This window comes from Pyxicephalus adspersus, chromosome 4, assembly GCF_032062135.1.
Source record: "Pyxicephalus adspersus chromosome 4, UCB_Pads_2.0, whole genome shotgun sequence".
Taxonomy (NCBI): domain Eukaryota; kingdom Metazoa; phylum Chordata; class Amphibia; order Anura; family Pyxicephalidae; genus Pyxicephalus; species Pyxicephalus adspersus.
In genome coordinates this window covers 67,121,890-67,136,898 of record NC_092861.1, presented here as the reverse complement: position 1 = coordinate 67,136,898, position 15,009 = coordinate 67,121,890, and the positions used below count along the sequence as shown (strand labels likewise).

The following is a 15,009-nucleotide window of genomic DNA, read 5'->3' as shown; positions in this document are numbered from 1 at the left end:
TTATTGATCAATATTGATTTAATTTGTCTCAACTACATGAGATACTGGTCTCATCAAAATCTTTCTTAATAAAAGTAAATTTTTGAAGTTCCCATTTAATAATTCTTGAATATGCTTCTGTCTAGCCATGTTACCACCTCGCTATATTAAATGTTTGAAAGGGGGGAAGGAATTGCATTAAAGGAAGAACAGACACAAGTACAACAGTGCTTTCATTTATATTTATAAATGAAACATCACAATAACAAAATTTGCTGTTTTTATTTATTTTCTTTATTTTATTTTTATTTATTTATTATGCTCACTGACCTCAGTAGCAGATCAAGCCAGCCAATTATATATGTATTTAGTGAACGCATTAGTCTGAAAATAATTTTCAATTTTAATACTTTTCTTTAAATTAATAAAAAAGGTGTATACCTGTTTTTATATTTTTGTGGCGACCCAAGGCCTTATTTCTGTGCACACCTTAGTGCGGCCTTCTGGTGTAACTGTTGAAACAAACTGTTTACAAGCTAGATAGCTGAGATCATCACCAAGTGTTAATACAGAACAGCCTAACTTTCAATAAATATCAAATGGTGTCAAAGGAATTGAGAAAAAGCAATTTCTGTATATGACAGCAAAAAATAATTTGTTCATTGTGTTTAAATATTCCCAATGTGTCCAAAGCAGTGGTAAGGTCCATCCAACATACTGGGACACGCACAGGATTCTGTTTCAAACATGCCAAAAATCAGGAAAGAAAAAACAGTTTAGCGCCTAATACTTATAAATTTGGGAATACAAAAATGACTTCTATGGTCTAATCAATTAAATCTTTATAATTGATATCACTTCAACTGCTGCACATGTAGAAAGATCAGATTTTGAAGTTTGAAAATCCACACACTGACTCTTTGCTCAATTGCACAGCTGACCTACAGGATTTGTCTTTATTTCCTCCCATTGTATTTTTTACTTCTCTTTATGACCTTGGGTATCAGATACCCTAGAGTACAAAAAAATAATACAAATGTAGTCTAAGAAAGTTGTTCAAGATCACAGTCAAAAGGTGAATCAAAAATTCTGCTATTCAACTACACTTCCGTAGGTAGCTAATTTAGGGGTAACAAGAATTGACAAAGAAAGTGCTCCTTTCAGCTAAAGCTGTAGGTAAAAATATGATTGAATAATAAAATATTATTATCATTAATAATTGCATCCATACTTTTCAGACATTAACAAATAAATAATTAGTGACCCACAATTTACCTCCAGCAGAATATCAATTGTGTGCTAGCAGATCAGGGCACAGCTGCATTTAGTAGTAACTCACAAGTGAACACTCTCCAGTTGAGATTAAGCCCTACCCATTCTTGGCACCAAAACCCACCACATGTCATTCAGCTGTCAAATTCCAGAGCCTCTACAGCAACCGAGCTGAACATGGAAATAAGAAATAGTCCTGTGTAAACCTTGAACCTAGGATTCAAGGAGATTCACAGAAATATAGGTATCTATCTAAAGACCAATATAGAAAAAATGTCTGTATGCACTGCACAACCACTACCGCCCTTCCACACATTACCTTCATACTATCAGAACCACCCTAACATTCTGCAGGTCACCACTAAAAGTTCTGACCTGTGGAGAAAAGGACTTCACAAGTCATCCAAAGGTGTCCTATGGTATCTGGCAAGTTAGCACCAGATCATTTATGTCACACTGACTGACAGTAACACAATAATCAGTGTTATTCATTTCACCTCTCAGTGGCTTTGAAGTTCTGACTGATCAGTGTAAGTGCATTTAACATTTAAGGCATGAAAAGACCCTCAAAACAAACATACAATAACCACCATCTTGTATTTGAGGTTAGCTAAAACATACAATGTTATGTAGAGAGGGGTATGGGTGCAGCAAAGGGAGTACAACACAGAAAAGGAGAGGGATATGACATGCAAGGAGGGATCGGAATGGTTGTGGCAGCACAGGCATGTTCACACATATCTCTGGGGACTGCCTCAATATTCAAGACATGTGCAGAAATACACTTTATATATTGGGCTACCTGTGCCAAAATCTCTGAACATTCCTCTTGGTATTGTGGGTTTTTTTTATCGTACAGATTGTTTAGTAGGCTATTACAAGCGTTCACTTGTAGCCTTCTATTTAAATGCTGCTAAAACACCTATACCCTTTTACTGGAAAGCTTCCCTTCAAAAAGATGTTTACACAAAATTAATTTTTTTTTGTGATCACTCATTACTTGAGAGATACCCCTGAAATTGTCTGCCATGTATGGCCCGGCTGGTTAATCTTATACTATTTGGAGGCTATGTAGTCTGATAGCGCTATGTAACATTTTAATACCATGGTGCAATTAATATATTATAGTGCACCTTTTTCTGTTCCTGCAGCTTTTGTACATTGCTAATCACTCTGTGTACCTGTTTTGTACCTACATACCTGGATACTTTTTGTTGCTGTAATGTACATACATGTTTGTTTGACTTAAAATGCAATAAACCTTTAAAAAAGAAATGCCATTACAGCTAGAATCAAAAAAATGGCTGAATAGATCAACAAATAGGACAGCAGATATAACAGATCATGTACAGTATATGTAGTTTAACTGTGCATTTAGCTACTTGGCTGGAGTCTATCATGCAACTATGAAATACAGCAAATGAAGGGAAACTAGAAAGTGCATGTCCTTAATAAATTGGGGAAGCAATATTTTGGTGAATGTCATAAAATATGGCAAAATTACAAATAAATTACCCACCAGAAGAGAACATTCATTATTAAAAAGAATATAACTCAAGTGAAAAGGTAAGTAAATGTGTACTTTGCCTGTACAGTGCACAAAACAGGTGTATACTTAGCTGTTCTCACCTATGCCACCGTGATCCAGAGCACCCCAAAATCTTGGAACTTTAGGGCATGGAGAGCAATGAAGCACTCCCTAAGAGTTGTAGCATAACTTTTGGGGTCTGTAGTGGCACACTGGGGCAGAAATCTACTACAACCAAATAGTAAAAGTTACAAATAAAACTTACCTTTAACCAATAAGGCATTATAATGTCAAACATATATATTCAGTATATACTCCAAGTATAAATACATTTTTTACTCCTAAAATGGCATTAGAAGAAGGATCTGTTTATACTCTGATCACACCAGTAGATGGCGCTTTGTCCTCATATAAGGTGTGTAAGAAACGCTTGCAGTCCGGGTTTGTTACTGGTGTTGATGTTTGAATTCAGGTTGTCCTTATATTCGACCCGAATATGGCTGTTCAAATTCGGATAGACCTGACCCGAAAAACACGGTTTTGACTTTGCAAATTCGTGTAAAAATATGTGTTAAAAAAAGAGCCTTTAATGTTAATGTTAGTTCTACACAGTCAAGAAAATAACCTGAATTTTCCCCCCATAGACTTTAATGCTGTTCAAAGTCAGCGTTCGTACTCCGCGAAAATATCGGGCTATTCGATTGAACACACTTTACATGAGGACATCACACCATTTCGTAGTGGCCAACAATAAAACACAAAAAACATTTAATAGGGAGTAAAACCATCATACCAAACCCAAAATCCTTTACCTTGTAAAAAGGATGAAAAAGTTGTTTTTTTTTTTTTTTTTTTAACACTTCCATGTGCCCAGAAACAATTGGTCTGATGTAGTAAACTGAATATGAAATCCACATATGCAATGAGCCATGACTGCCTCTTTGATTTTTTTGCTGCAAAAGGTGGAATGCGACCCCCAAAACAACATTTAATTCAGCCAAATAAGCTACACAGCAAAACACAAAGGATTAGAGTAACACTGCTAAGACGAGCATTTAATCTTGCGGAGGATACAACGTATAGTACTTTCAGTGCTATCCTTTTACCCTAGGAGGGGCCATCTAATTCAGTACAGATACAAGGAGTTAGGTATGCATGCAAGGGGTGGGATATAGAAGAAGAACCCATGAGCGTGCTGAAAGTGGGATCCCAACCCCCCTCCCCCCAGTTCACTCACTGGAATCTCAAAGGACTGGAGGCAGAATTTAGCCACATTTACCTTTAACCCCCTTTTAAAAAGACAATGCAGTGCATGCACAGATATACCATGCAATGTGCTGTGTTAGGCAGTCCATTTAAATGAAATGGCTGCAACTCACCATATCATAGGTACTGTTTGCATTTTTTGGAGCATAGAACACTGAACACCTTGCATTGGGCTCAAACACATTTCCTGCACCTATGTTTTGAATTAGCCAATACACAGATAATGCACTACCAAAGCAAACGTGGTATGAAAAGGTCCAAAATATTACATAGGATCAAAAATATTACCGGTACTTACATTGTGTGGATTACTTTTAAAATATTTAAAACAACCAGGGTTTCCATCTAACTGTTGTCATTACCTGCCACTGCCTAAACTTGATAGAATTTGTGAAGATTATACAAATAAACCAAGGAAAGGGCTGCATGTATCGTTTAGGATGCTGCCCTGTGTTAGATTGGGTTATAGCAAATGTTAATCAGGTCCAGGAAGCACAGCCAATGTATTCACAAATCATTCCAAATCATTAAACATTTAGTATTTCTATGGTACCGGGAAAAGATATACATAGGATGAGAACTAAAGACAGTGGGTAACAATGTAGTCAAACAGCAAACAAACAATAGAGGATAGCAACCACTCATACATAAGCTATAGGTCAGGTGCTAACACTGGTAACCTGTTGTCTAGAGTTACCAGTTATGTGACTGCACACAAACAGGAATGGCTGAACAGGCTGAGGAATCACAGGTACAATAATAAGGCCATGACAGCGCAGAGTATGAATTAATTTACTTTCAAATGCCAATCTCATTTAGTGGTTATTTCAATTCAACAGGACCCGGAACACCTGCAGGTGAACAGTGGGATTGCACAATATTCACCTATGTATTATGTTGTCACCTATAGGTGGTCTGGATTTTCTACATGTTCTTGACTTTATAACATAATACACTAAACATTAATTTCCAATAAGCCTATATTGTCTGATCTTTAATATCACTAAATACAAACTTGTGCACAGAAAGCAGTCTAGACAACATAGGCAATGAATTCAGTACCAAGAAGCTGCAGCCTACAAATAACCACACTAATTTGACATTCATTAGTCATGAGCAAGCAGAACTCAAAGCAAAATAAAAGAAAATGAGATACAAGCCAGCAGGTTGGTATTGGCTGGATGGCATAATGCACAGATTATGTACACTGAGCAGCATACCTGGAATGAAAGGTAATCATTATTAATACAGTCACAATAGGAGACACCTATTGCAGTACAGATACCATTAAGAATTTAAAATGTTCCTACGGTTTAAAACGACAGCTATGATTTGTGTCACACCACAATTCACATGGTTTTATTCAGGTTGCAAAATGAATATAGAAAATTATACTTGCTATGACAAGTATACAAACCTATGAATGCCGCAGCTTATTGACTCCAAAAGACATCAGGCAAACATCACCTAGGATATTCACAGACAACTCATTAGCCTTTGCTTGCTGGAATTCTTACCCAATGTTCTAGTCAACATGAGGCTTAAGGGTTTGTTCTCTCTAGGCTGTAAGATGTGTTTTTGAAAGGGAAAGCATTGCATTAAGTCTGCCCATTCACTTAAACCGACTGTCCAATGCACAGAAAATTGCTCATGCTGAGCTTTTGAAAGCACACCACAAAACGAGGCATGCTGCGCTGCAATGCACGTGAAGGTAAATTTAGAGTACCATCAGGCATTATTGGCAACACGGCATATTACATACGTTTTTATATGTGCATTACCGTGTTAAACGTGCTTTACCACAATAAACTAGTAAGAATGAGACCTTTCGTTTTTTTTTCCCTACAGTTATATTTGTCTCTTGGGAAAAAAAATTTATATATATATATATATATATATATATATATATATATATATATATATATATATAAAAATACACACACACACACTTTTGTCAGTACTGTGAAAAGGTAGTTTTCTCCGGCCACCTGGTAGAAATTTTAGCTTTTTTATTGTCCCGAGTCCCCCTTCATTGATAGAAAAGGTTTAATGACAGAGCTCAAGTCATCAGTTTCTCTTGAAAGCAAAACCAAACTCACCTCCCTTCACTCCTCTGGCAGCATCACTATATTCAGCCATCTTAAACAGTCAGGCCTGAATACTGTAACTCCAGCTCATGCTCATAGGAACTCCTTCAATATGGCACCAAGGAATGCTGAGAATGTACAGTGGCTTCAGAAAGTATTCAGACCCCTTAACTTTTTCAATTTTGTTTTGTTGCAGCCTGTTGCTACAACTGTTTTTTTCTTTTACAAAATGACCAAGTGAAACCAGAATTTAGCATATTATTAGAAAGGAAAAAAACTGAAATATCCCATGTACATAAGTATTCAGATCCTTTATTTAGTTGAAGCTCCATCTTTTCTACAAATTCTCTCAAGCTTAATCAGTTTTGATGGGCAACAATTTTCAGGTCTCTTCAGTAATGTCCGTTAAGGCTCATTGTCATGTAGGAAGGTAAGCCTTCAGCCCAGTATGAGGTCCAAAAGCACAACTTTCATTGGGGATATGTCTGTACTTTGCACCAGTTAGCTTTCCCTCAATCCTGACCAGTCCCCCTCTCCCTGCTGCTGAAAAACACCCCCACAACATGATGCTTCCACCACCATGCCTCACTGTTGGGATGGTACTGGAACAGTGATGGGTGGTGTATTGTTTCCTCCAGACATAGCATTTAGAAATGAGGCCAAAGTCATGGTGTCATCAGAGCAGAGAATCTTGTTCCTCACAGTCAGAGTCCTCCAGAAGCTTTTTTGCATACTCCAATTGGGTTTTCATGTGATTAGCACTGAAGCGAGGGTCCATCTAGCCACCCGGTCATAAAATCCAGAACAGTAGAGGACTACAGTAATGGTTATCCTTCCCTAACCTAGTCCCATCTCCTCATTGGATCTGGAGCTCAGTCAGGGTGACCACCGGGTTCCTTGTTTTCATTTACCAAGGCCTTTCTCCCTCGATTGATAAGTTTGCCCAGGCATCCAGCTCATGGAAGGTTCCTGGTTGTGCCAAGTGTCTTCCGTTTGAGAATTATGAAGGTCAATGTGCTATTAGGAACCTTCAGTGCAGCTGATTTTTTTTTTGTAGCCTTCCCCAGATCCGTGCTTGGAACAATCCTGTTCCTGAGGTCTGCAGGCAGTTCTTTTTACCTCATGGCTTGTCTTTTGCTCTACATTGGCAGCTATGGGACGTTCTATAGAGAGGTGTTTGCCTTTCCAAATCATGTTAAATCAAATTTCCTTTACCACACATGGACTCCAATGTGCAGAAGAATCTCAGCAGTGATCAAGAGAAGTGGGAGCCATGTGACCTAAATTGTAATTGTTCCAAAAGGTCAAAATAGTTATGTAAACATGATATTTCAATTTTTTCTTTTTAATAATCTTACAAAATTGTCTAAAATTCCGTTTTCACTTTGTCATTATAGGGTATTGTAGATTAAGGCTACGCCTGTAGGATCGGGCTGCAAAACAAAATTGAAGAAAGTGGACACATTCTACAAAACGTACTTTAACCTCTTCCTAAATGCAAGTTGTGCAGCTATCATTTAATTACAGAGAGCCACGATTTACATACAAGCTCCACAAAGAATAAGCATTGTTTTTATAATTGGTAGTTTTATCCTCCATTTATTTCTTCTGTGCAAGTTTGCTTAAAGAAAATGGACACTTTATTGTACAGTACCTGACACATTATTGGGGCAAATCAAGTCTGAAAATTCCCTTCTACAGTTGACTTTTTACAGCTACAATATGCTGCTTATTGGTCCTACCAGTTCCTTATAAAGCCACAAGCAAACATAGTTCCCTATATAAAACAATATATAGACACAAACCCCAAGCATCTCTTTAGCAGTACATGCTTCTTAGGTTAGCTTACCATTTGTTTACATCTGTATGGATGCTGGGAATGCCTTTCAGCTATTTTACATTTGGCTGACCGGAATAAACTAAAAGCAGTTTCTCAAATGATACTATACATTCAAAGTGCACTGAATCCTGCATAAGGATTGCCATTTTAACCAAGATAATGCATTTTTTTTTTACAGATAAGCAATTCTGTACAATTCATAATATATAACAGGATATGAAAATATCTGTATAACATGATATGAAAACATCTGTTAATGTAATATTCATGCACGTGAGCTGACACACAAACATAATAGAAAATAGAAGGAAGAGGATGGAAGCACGTGAGTAGCCTGTCCATTGAAGGGAATGCATATCCTGCTATACAGAGTTGATTAACATACCAGAAACAAAGAAGAAAAGAAATTGACACCCCTTTATTTCATCATTATTGACAGATTTGCTATAACGCATTTAAAATTTCCTGAAGCTATACTTTAGGCAAACCGCGAAGAACATATAAAACAGTACAAAAGTACATATAAAACAAGTTTTATAAATCATAGGGTAATCTCCTTTCCTGCCATGCTCACTTTACAGTTTGTTGTGGTTACTTATAAAGACAATGCCATATGAACCAAGCACGCCCACAAAGGTGGGTAATGATCAGGTGGTGGGGATATTCTCCTTTTCATACCCTGACCAATCACAATGTCCTTCCTGGTAAGGGAGATAGCAGCCTGTATCCCCCCTCTATATGGCTCTCTACACCTGCCCAGCTCTGGTTCACCACTCTGGATGCCATCTGACAGGAAAGGTGATGCCGCTATCACTACTTATGACAATGGGGCAGTACAGACAGCAGAAGCCAGTCACAATCTATCTGCTATAGTTGAGTTAACCTGTTGCTGACCTCTGATCTACACAGTAGCAGAAATGGATAACTTAGCACTGAGATCTTCTTATAATAGCCCCCTTTAGTAAAAAAGGAAACATGGAGCTGCAGACAGGTGTGTCAAGAAATTGGTAACACATAGAGAATCAGAAACACATTTATGACAATGAAGCGTATTTTTCTCTAAATTACATAATGACAGCAAACCACAGTAAACTGCAACCCACAAACCCAAACCTAGAATGGGTGAGAAAATTAAAAGAAATACACAAATACAATGACCTCTTCAACTTCTACAATCAGTCTGATCTCATTCAAAACTCCAATATTCCATCAAGTATCTGCCGAATTTTAGCCCTGGCACGTTTTATACAAAACAAGGACAAAACAAGGATACATTCAATACAACATTGCCAAGTCAGGGAGATATTAACCATATAGTACATATGCACACATCATACTTTACCTCTTCATCTTTTAATACTTTATGAGAAAACAACAAAGGTTTTACCGTGACAAGTGCTTTAACACATCTTTTTAACAAGGATTTGGCATATTGTAGTGAACGCTTACTTGTGTTTAGACAAATTGATTTTAACACATGAAATAAAAGGAAGGCAAAATTGCACACCACACTCCACCACGCCAAATGCACCATACCATAATCCATTGTTTTTATGTTTGAATAAAATATACCCTTTAAAAAAAGATATGGGTCAAACCTAGTAACTATGGCATACAGTCCAACATGCTGCCCAAAGTTACAAGGTAGGAAATCTGTAATCTGTTAAGTGGTAACGGCAAATACAACATCTGGCTGCGATTCAATAATATTTGCATTTGTAGTATCAGACTATTCTAATAACAAAAACCACAAGCAAATGCAATTTCAGCTTTCTTTTCAATCAGATGATATAACGTTACAGATCAATTAAGCTAATATGTAAAGCCCTGTACAGACTTCAGATGATGGTCACTAGAAACGATCTTTCACAATCGTTGCCAATAACAGATGAACAAACGAGTGCCATACACACAGCACTATTGTGTTCAATAAAGAGGGGAGAGAAGGATGAGTGAGCGGCACCCTGCTGTGGAATCCTTCAAGGGAAAGCACAGCAGTTGTTCATAAATTCACTGCGGTGGAGTGATAGACAATGCTGGGGTACTATTCTACACACAACAGGCCGTGCTCATCTCACGTGTACACGCAACTCCTAAGAATTGTCAAGATATAATTATATTGGGACAAAAATAAACAATTTATTCTGACAGTGAGAACAAAAGGCCACCCAAACTGAAGACTAGTGCTTGCCTTCAACCAGCTCTTGAGCACTATCCCCCCACTGACATGATGAGGTATTGTGTTTCCTCCCACTGCTTACAGCTCCTGGAACATTTTTTACTCTTACTGAATATTGAGCCTAAGGATTTGTTTACTTCCACTATTGGTGAACATGGATGTCAGGAATTTTCTACTCCCACACTACTTTGGAACCTCAAAAGTCTAAAGGACAGTAAACTGGCCTTTGGTGAAGAATGCTTGGGGACACCTGATCTAGCATTGACATGACTGGTATCATAGTAAAATTACTCACTACAGTGGTCCTTGAGTGCCATTGAGGAATAATATTACAGTGAAAAATGTCAGCAGCACAGTAAGATTGGGAAAAAAATAGCCACAAACCCAGATATCTTTAACTATGGCAATAAATTGAAGAGGAGGATATGACCCCAAAGTGGCTTTTTCTTTAGTGGGAGAAACCAAGTTGGGGCTGGCTCACCAGTCACAACACTGTTGAAATACTCAGGGCTTCGTGGAATGCATTTGCAATTTTTTATCCTGGTGGGTTTGACAGACTAAGTTGTGTGCCCCAGGGCAGATGGCTGCTATCCCAACACAAGAGTGGTGACATTTTCTGTAAAGCTGTATTATCAGTATGTAATGAATTATATAAAAGAGACAGAGATGTCACATATTCTGAAAGCCTATGCTTTGTAAACTGGCAACTTTATACATAAAAGCCTTTGTAGGTGGCTGAAATAAGTAATTGAAACACCTGGTAAGAAGAAACATTTTTCTAAAACTGCAGTGTATCATCAGGTCAACTAGCCAGAACTCATTTTTCCAAGCAACAAACCAGGGACAAAAAAAAATCTAGTATTGTATATGTAATATACAAAATAAACATTTTCTTCTTTATAGGCAAGCTATTCATCCATTCTTTGCTACATATTTACTTTTCCAGTAGATGACCTATACACAAGCTAGCTCACCCCAATCATACATATGGCTATACAAGAAGGGCAATGATGCATTCCTACACATGGAAACAACCTCCATCTGACGCTGCATTAAACAAACATGGCTATTTAAACACAAACAATGCAGATCAAGGCTGCAAAGTACTTCCATGGTATAAACTGCAGACAATTGTGTGTTTTGACCTAAGTGTAGGCGTACTGGCCTACTCCATACTTACAGGGTAATGTTATGCATGTAGAAAACAACCATGGGTGCAGGAATTTGTCTGCCTGCACTTAGCCAAAGCCATTCAACAAACCTAAATCAGAACACAAAACCTGCAATAACCAATGATCAGTTACAATAATCTATCATTTTGTGCTCCTAATTGTGCCTTATCAGACAAGCAAACATAACTGTTCAAGAATACACAAAGATTATTAAACCGGTCAATCATCAGCACATGTATGGGTGCAGATATTTCTGACAATTTCCCACCACTAAGGGTATCTGGAGGCACAACAGGCTCACCCACCTTTCCATTACTTTTGCTGCATTGGGAAACACAGAGGGATTTTTGCATGCATTTCTATTAGGACTTTCGTTTATAGGGGCATTAATGCTGCTTAGAGTTTTATTTTGTACAATGACTGGTTTGTTATCCAGAACCAACAGAAGAGAGTCTTAAACCAAACTTCATACCAAAGGCTCATGTGTATGGAACATTTTCTTTTAGAATGTTTTTCCCAGTACAAAAGAAGCAGACACAGGGACATACCTATTCACTTTCCAAATGTATGTTTTGTCTTTAGCCCTTCATTAATACCAGTTTTTCAGCTCTATGCAAAAGTACTATATAAAAATGTTAGTAAATGCAAATGGTGTATGCACAATAGAAACATGGTGCCAATAAATGGGAGACCAACCTAAGTACATCCTGCATGCTGTAGATGTACAGGCACTTGGACTGCATTACAATGCACTGGTCTACAATGTGTAGGACTAAAGGTGCGTACACACTTCCAATTTTTATCGTTCCAATCGAACGACGAACGATCGATTGGGCAAAAAATCGTTCGTAAAAAAGTAACTATTGTGTGTACAATATCTACGAACGATCGTGTCGTTAACTCTATGTGCAGGATCGGTGCTATACGATCGTTCGTGTGTATGTAGCTTAAAGCTGCCGCCAGTGGTTTACTTACCAAGATATCACCATCATTCTTCTGCAAAGTCTGAATGTAATGGTATGTACATACAAGACAAAAGCAAAGGCCTATCTCTACATCATTCTCCCTGACACATTACAGCAGTGTTTATCGACCTTTTTTTTCATGGGGGACCCTTGAAATACCTTTGAAGTCTTTATGGAACCCCTTCTATAATTACTATATCCACAGCGCACAGTACATTAGTGGTGGACAGTGGGAAGAATGCCTCCTGCATCGATAAGTGGGAAGGTTTCCACATTTTTTATATAGTCAAAAAGACCATTGGTATCTGTTAAACTAACCTGAGAGTCACAAACTTTTTGTTGCTCATGAAACCCCTAGCAACCTCTGGAGGAACCGGGGTTGAGAAATAATTTATTACAGTTTAGAGTCCTAAGCACGTCATCTCCCAACAACAGGACAAGATAATGTTTACAAGCTTTCTTGCTGTTTTCAAAGTTTAATGCACAGGTTAGTGACCCAATATTCCATAGCAAGAACTGACACAATGAGGTGTCTGTGTATTTATGGTACATGGAAGCCAGGGGACTGATTAGTTTACACATGTACCTAGTTTGGGACACATTCAGCTTAGCAGTGCTATACACAGTACCCCACCTCAAGTGATCAGATTGTTAGATGTAGCTAGAAATGTAAAATGATTCATTCTTATCAAATGAATGAACATTACACTTCTTAACCAGACACAGAAACCAAGCAGAATGGATCACAAAGTACATTTGCCCAAGTCAAAGCTGAGAACAATCGAAAGCACAATGCATGTGTAGACTTACAAGCGACTTCAATGTCAGTGCCAAATATAAAACCTATAGTGGAGTGGAGCTAGAGCTCACTGCTTAGTAAATATGTTGGTTGGAACCCTATCCCTTCCCTCTCCTTAGCAACAGAATGTCTGCCTACCTGAGTCCGAGACTTGGGTAACCCCTGTCCATATGCCTAGCTACTTCTCCATACACCCAAACCATAGGTCCCACTATTTATACACCCAAACCATAGGTCTCCCATCACCATAGCCATAGGTCCCCCTATACATTCAACTAAACCATAAGTCTCCCACTCTCCATACACCTGAGCTATGAGTCACTAAACCATTGGTTCCCCTGTCCATACACCTAATAGGTTCCTCTTCCTGCACAAACCTGAGAAGTCTAGTGTGCCCATCCACACACCTGAGGAGCCCCTGTGCCCATAGATACACCTGAGGAGCCCCCGTGCCTCTCCATACACCTGAGGAGTCAGTGTGCCTAGCTATACACCTGAGGAGCCCCCGTGCCCATAGATACACCGGAGGAGCCCCCGTGCCCATAGATACACCTGAGGAGCCCCCCGGTGCCCATAGATACACCTGAGGAGCCCCCCGGTGCCCATAGATACACCTGAGGAGCCCCCCGGTGCCCATAGATACACCTGAGGAGTTTGCCTAGCTATACACCTGGCAGCACCGGGCAAACACACAATCCCGGCACACATAGCTGTCACACCCTGACACACACACACATGTAAATACACGTACACACAGCTGTCACCCCGGGCCCTCTCCCGTCTCCTCCCAATTCAACCCCTCTGTGAGCCTCTTACCGACGGCCGGACAGAAGACACAGAAAAACCGCTGAGACCCGGCCAAAGCCCAGGCCTTTAGTAAGTCAGCCATCCGGGGTCCTATGAGATAATCCTACCTACAGAATCTGTCCTACCAGAAGATTGGGCGTGTACAGCGGCGTCACAATCAGCTGTGTCTGCGCACGCATCTTCTATCTTACTCTATTACATTGTGCTACCAGAAGGAGAGGAGGCGTGTCCCATAGACCTGGCAATCAGCTGTGTGCTCCCCGCCCACCTTATACAGCCTCCCTAATGTATAAACCTTTATATCTCCTTCACCGATTATCAGAGAAATGTGATATTTTCAGGGTACACAGAGGACTATGAGAGCATGCCACATTTCAGCCCCCTAAACATAACAAGCTGCCGAATAAAGGGTCACACACATAAAATCCTAACAAGAAGCAGGGATCACCATAAGGGGGGGCTATATCAAGACCAGGGTCCCCAAATTGAGTTTGCATGTTCTCATTTGTAATGATCGATCATTAGGGTACTGCCAATTGGCTCTGTGCTGTCCTAAATATCTACTTGCTCATTCATAAAACTTCAAGACTGCATTCAGACTGGCGGTGAGGTTGTGGTTACCCCTTCCTCATGCCATAGAACCCTGCCTAGGGGGAGATTCTCAGTACCGATCACTGCCACCTGGAGTCAGATCTGCAGACAGACTGAGCTGCTGCTGGGGTGCCTGGTACACATAGCTGGCCACTTACCTTCTGTGACACTCAATGGCCGTGATGCCTTGAGTGAGATGACGCCTTACTGCAAACCCTGACTTTGGGACTGATAACATATGTGGCATTTGCTAGGTTAGACTTTGGTAAAGTTTGCTGCTGAAGCTGTATTTTCCTTTGCCACTCATGCTGATGAAAAGCAAAGTTTTCTTTCACTGGAGGAATCTTATTTTTGTTTTCAATATACGACGCTGTTTGGACAGTACTGCTATACCCGGTGCGATGGTCCCAGTTCCCTAAAATCACACTGGACAAATGCTCTCTAAGCTCCCAAGCTCTCTAAACTCCCCTACTATAATAATTATATCCACATCTCACAGTATATTAGCGTGGTGCTCAGTGGGA

At 39.3% G+C, this 15,009-nt stretch overlaps 1 protein-coding gene across 9 annotated transcripts in view; it reads right to left on the bottom strand.

Moving 5' to 3' along the window:
- FAM135A (family with sequence similarity 135 member A) overlaps window positions 1-14,025 on the bottom strand; it is a 59,519-nt gene extending 45,494 nt beyond the window's left edge. For 4 of the 9 annotated variants that reach the window (XM_072408495.1, XM_072408494.1, XM_072408489.1 and 1 more), the window contains exon 1: window positions 13,904-14,025. The gene's annotated coding sequence lies outside the window, so the exon portion shown is untranslated. Of the gene's footprint in view, window positions 1-420; window positions 3,404-13,903 lie in introns of those variants that run through there. The other 5 variants (XM_072408492.1, XM_072408493.1, XM_072408496.1 and 2 more) reach the window with 4 other exon arrangements.
- Window positions 14,026-15,009: the final 984 nt, after the last annotated feature.